The sequence below is a fragment of the Cebus imitator genome, unplaced genomic scaffold (genome assembly GCF_001604975.1).
Source record: "Cebus imitator isolate Cc_AM_T3 unplaced genomic scaffold, Cebus_imitator-1.0 Scaffold179, whole genome shotgun sequence".
Lineage (NCBI taxonomy): Eukaryota > Metazoa > Chordata > Mammalia > Primates > Cebidae > Cebus > Cebus imitator.
The window spans coordinates 644381-650564 of NW_016107494.1; positions in this window are offsets into that span (position 1 = coordinate 644381).

Below are 6184 nucleotides of genomic sequence, written 5' to 3' on the forward strand. Positions count from 1 at the left end.
ACAGTGAGTGGGCTTGACAGACCTGCTTAACCACCGAAGCCAAGTTAGGCCCAGTGAAGGGACTGTTAACCATGGCCAGGGTGGACTCCCTCCTTATACATAAAGAGTTAAGCAGGGTTTTTATAATTCTTCATTGGATTGGTTGACGGAGATATAATTTTGATGTCATATACCTCCAGGATCCTTGTTTTTGTCTTCTTTCTCCTTTATTAACTGTTCTTCGTGTGTACTCAGGCTCTATCGGAGAATCATAGAAAGGAAGTGGTGCTAGGATCTACGTATTGGGATACGTAGCACCCTAAGGGCTTTGGCTTCTCTATCAACCTTTCTGTTCCCCTGTGCTATAGCCACTAAGTCTCTCTGATACTCTCTTAAAATTATAGCTACAGCTTTTGGCAGGAATATTCCTTCCAATCGCTGAAGAATTTCAGTCCCATGCTTTATAGGGGAGTGTTTGCTAGTTAGTAGTCTTCTTTCTTTTCAGATTGAAGCATGAGCATGAACCACAAGGAATGCATATTTAGAACTTCTATAAGTGTTAGGCTTTTTTCCTTGTCCCAATATTAATGCTCAAGTAAGATTTTGGCCTTTTGTGCTGATGTGCCAGGGGGCACTAACTGTATTCAGTTTGGCGTTTCCCATTTGACACAAAACTACTGCCATCTGAAAACTAGTTATCCTTAGAATCTGGGAGAGGCTGATCTTTTAAATCAGGCCAGCTCAGATATGTGTATGTAATAGCCTGTCACGGGAATGATCAGTTATTGGGCCTGTGGGCAGCAATGAAGCTGGATTCAAGGGATTACAGGTTTTAAGGGTTACATCTGAATTGTCTAGGAGCACAGCCTGGTATTTTGTTAGCCATTCCACCATCATCCAGATGTGTCCTTTTATTTCAAAGACTGACTTCACCTAATGGGAAGTTGGAACTTCCAGTGGTTGACCCAGGGTGATTCTAGTTGCTTCCTTCACTAACATAGCAGTGGGTGCTATTGCCCACAGGCAACTTGGTCATCCAAGGCCACTCTGTCCTACTTGTTTGAAAAGTAGGCAGTTTGTCTGGGTTCTGATCCTAATTTCTGGGTTAGCACTCCCATAGCTATGCCCTTTTTTTTTTCTGCCACATACAAAGGGAGGGGCTTACTTATGCCTGGGATTCCAAGAGTGGGAGCCTCTTTTTAGCTTGGTGACGGTGTCTCATTTCCAGGGTCCATTCCATTAGTTCATTTTCCACCCCCCTGTTGCTTCATACAGAGGCTTTACTGTGATTCTGAAATTTGGTACCCATATTCTGCAAAACCCAGCTATTCCCAAAAAACAACAAAAGCTTTTGCTTGGTGTAGGGAGGACCCAAACTGCATATAGCTTGTACTTGTTCTGGGGATATTTGCTGAGCTCCAGATTTGTGTAGAAGTCACCACTAAAGAACTTATTCATGTATTAATTTTGTAACCTGAAACTTTGCTGAATTCATTTATTAGCTCTATGAGCCTTTTGGATAAGTCTTTAGGGTTTTCTAGGTATACAAATATATCATAAGCAAACAACAACAGTTTAACTTCCTCTTTACTAATTTGGATGTCCTTTATTTCTTTCTGTTGTCTGATTGTTCTATGTTGAATAGAAATAGTGAAAGTGGGCATCCTTGTCTTGTTCCAGATCTCATGGGGAATGCTTTCAACTTTTCCCCATTCCATATGACGTTGGTTGTGGGTTTAACACAGATGGTGCTGGGATAATTCGCAAGCCAGATATAGGAGAATGAAACTGAATCCTCATCTCTCACCTTACACAAAAATCAACTCAAGATGCATCAGAGACTTAAATCTAAGACCTGAAACCATAAAAATTCTGGAAGATAACACTGAAAAACCTTTCTAGACATTGGCTTAAGCAAAGATATTATAACCAAGAACCCAATAACAAATGCAACAAAAACAAAGACAAATAGATGGGACTTAATTAAACCAAAAAGCTTCTGCACATCAAAATAATCAGCAGAGTAAACAGACAACCCAGAGAGTCGGAGAAAATCTTCAAAATCTATACTTCTAACAAAGGTCTAATGTCCAGAATCTACAAGGAACTCAAACAAATCAGGAAGAAAAAAACAATCCTATGAAAAAGTGGGCTAAGAACATGAATAGACAATTCTCAAAAGAAGATATACAAATGGCCAACAAACATATAACAAAATGCTCAACATCACTAATTATCAGAAAAATGTAAATCAAAACCACAATGCAATACTGCCTTACTCTTGCAAGAATGGCCATGATCAAAAAATCAAAAATCAAAAAAAATAATAATAGATGTTGGAGTACATGTGGTTAAAAACAGAACACTTTTAAATTGTAGGAATGTAAACTAATAGAATCACTGTGAAAAACAGTGTGGAAATTTCTTAAACGAACTAAAATTAGATCTGCCATTTGATCCAGCAATCTCACTCCTGGGTATCTATCCAGAGGAAAAGAAGTAATTATAACAAAAAGATACTTGCACATGCATGTTTATAGCAGCACAATTCACAGCTGCAAAAGTATGGAACCAGCCCAAATGCCCATCAATCAATGAGTGAATAAAGAAAGTGTGATATACACATACACATACACACTCTCTCACACTCACACTCACACACACACACAACATAGAATACTACTCAGTCATAAAAAGGAATGAAACAATGGCATTTTCAGCAACCTGTACGGAATTAGAGACCATTACTCTAAGTGAAGTAACACAGGAATGGAAAAACAAACATCATATGTTCTCACTCATAAGTGAGAACTATGCTATAAGAACATAAAGGCACAAGAATGATACAATGGACCTTGGAGACTTGGGTGAAAGGATGGGAGGTGGATGAAGGATGAAAGACTATACATTAATTATAGTGTGTGCTGCTTGGGTACTGGGTGCACCAAAATCTCACAAATCATCACCAAAGAACTTATTCATGTAACCAAGTGCCACTTGTTCTTCAAAAACTATTGAAAAAAATTTTTTTCATCTCTTTTTTTTTATTGCATTTTAGGTTTTGGGGTACATGTGAAGAACATGCAAGATTGTTGCATAGGTACACACATAGCAGTGTGATCTGCTGCCTTCCCCCCGCCTCACCTATATCTGGCATTTCTCCACATGCTATCTCTCCCTAGAAACAGAAATTCCATTTGACCCAGCAATCCCGTTACTAGGTATATATCCAAAGGATTATAAATTGTTCTACTATAAGGACACATGCACACGAATGTTCATTGCAGCACTGTTTACAATAGTAAAGATCTGGAACCAACCCAAATGCCCATCGATGATAGACTGGACAGGGAAAATGTGGCACATATACACCATGGAATACTATGCAGCCATAAAAAACAATGAGTTCGTGTCCTTTGTAGGGACGTGGATGAACCTGGAAACCATCATTCTCAGCAAACTGACACAAGAACAAAAAATCAAACACCGCATGTTCTCACTCATAGGTGGGTGTTGAACAATGAGAACACATGGACACAGGGAGGGGAGCATCACACACTGGGGTCTGTCAGGGGGAAATAGGGGAGGGACAGTAGGGGTGGGGAGTTGGGGAGAGATAGCATGAAAAAAAAATTTTAACCAAACTACATAAGTGGAATGTCAGGTGATAAGACGCTGTTTTGAGATAGGAGGCCCTGTGAAAAAAGAAAGAAAGACTGAGCCTATTTCTCCAGCTAGAAAAAAGAATTTCAAAATAGGGATAGAGGAACCTTCAAAATCGGACTCTCTGTTACATGGGGAATGAATAAATGCTGCTATTCCTTCAGCTGTATAAACACTGCTAGATCTGGAGTACTTAGGTAATGAAGGCACTAAGCACTGAATGAGAGACTTTCCATAGGTATATGAGTCTAACAAGGACAGTGCTTGTGAATTCCCATTGCCTTCAGCTTTGAAAAGAAACTCTATGGCATGGTGGCATGGTGTGGAAACAGGACTATTGGGGAGATGAACAATAAAGCAGGAGTGATGGGTTCAGGGCCAGGGACCTCTCAGAATTCTAAGAACAGGGAAATGCCAGTGATGAAGCTTCCAGGGTTGGGGGAGAATCCACACAATTTTATACCATTTTACTTAATTGATTAATTTATACTTGATAAATTTTACATAAGTACACATTTAAGAAGGTGACTTTCTCAGTTTTTAATGTAAATTATGTTTTTGGAGTCAAATATTTTTCTTTTTATTAAAACTTTCTTTTATCTAATGTGTTGATTCCTGACTTGTGCTAATTACTTTTATAATGTATTAAAATTTATGAAAGTAGCATCTGGCACTGTTTCTAATATTGTGAATAAATTCTACTTTTTCTGGACTTTCAATATCATACAACACTTCCAATATGCTAAATGTGTAAAATTATTTTCTACCTGTTGCTGTGGGAAACAATCCTGTCACCCTTATTTTTCCTCTTACTGCTTCTTCTCCAGAGATAAAAATTAACCTTTGTTGCCTACCTTCACTATATCGAACACTTCTGTGTCCACTACCTCTATTAATTCTTCCAAATGATGTTAGGCAGCATTAATACAATTCAGCAAATGGGAAAACTGAGACTTTGCATCTTTTATTTATATCACTCATTACTTAGGGATGTAAAAGAGTATATTTCTAGCCTTTGGCAATACCTTTTAAATTCTGTGTATTCATCCATTCTCACACTGCTGTAAAGAACTGCCTGAGACAAGATAATTTATAAAGAAAAGAGGTTTAATTGACTTACAGTTCCACATGGCTGGGGAGGACTCAGGAAACTTACAATCATGGCAGAAAGGGAAGCAGGCAAGTATTACATGGCGGCAAGGAAGAGAGAAGAGTGCAGGGGGTATCTGCCTTTTATAAAACCATTAGATCTCATGAGAACTCACTATCATGAGAACAGCATGAGGGAAGCATCCCTATGATTAATCAATTTTCTCCCTTGACACGTGGGGATTACAATTCCAGATGAGATTTGGGTGGGGACACAGAGCCAAACAATGTCACTCTGTATGCTCACTACAACATCTTTGAAAGTTTGCTCATGTTACCTTTTTCATAAAATCTTCTGTTTGACCAAATTCTACCCAAATTTCAAAATCTAGCCCACATTTTCAGAGTTTGGCTATTAAAAAATATAGAAAGGTCCTTAATTACACATTTTTCAGTTTGTAAACTAGTATGTCATTGAGAGGAAATAATTTAAGTATCTCTTCTAGTGAACTTTGTGCAGATACTTGACAGAAAATAACTTAAACATATGTTTTTTAATTTGTTTAACACAGAAACTGGATTATCAAATGCCTACATAAAAAGTCCATGCATAAACTCTGATTTATCTTTATAGAGCAATTCATAGTTCGGAGTATATGATGGTTTTACCATTCTTTATCACTGTATTGATCCTGAGTCAATTTATTTCAAATGCACCATAAATTTAGTTATGTATTTTAAGGAAAAATAAACATTGTATTAAATGAACATATCAACTTTTAGTTGAATCCCTGTTGTACAAACATTGAATTGGAATATGAAAAACAAATGTGCATCTGAGAACGGAAGACACATTCTCAGATGAATAATGACTAAATGTTTAGAGTGCAAACATAAAGAGCAAGTGATGATCATCAAGTGTAAATATACATATAGATGCAGCCACAGTTTCAATGGAAAGAAAGGGTAAGAGATAATAACATGAGATAATTTTTATGCATTAAATTCAAGGCAAAGAGAGCCACAGTATGTCTTACATCCATTGGCCATGTAGTTTTACAGGTAAAAGTATACTACTTATGTTTGCTCTGACAGGTTGAGCTATGAAACTTCTTATTGACCATTTTGACACTTCTCTGCTTGCTCCATGAAACTTTCATTATATTATATTGCCCAACAATTGAGAACCCTATAGGCATTAGATGGGAACATGCCCAACAATTGAGAACACTGCAAGCTTACAGATCACTTCTGTAATGCATTCCCACTCTTGTTTTCCAAAATTTTGCCTTTACAATGAATGATCATACAGATGAAAATAGTACTTCTACCTCAATTCAAAGGACCTCTGAGTGTCTGGAAGAAATTTGCTTTTCTCATATGTTGAAACAAAACTTAGGTCGTACTTTTGAAAAGCTTCTCCACAGTGGTTTATTATGGATTTACGGAAGAG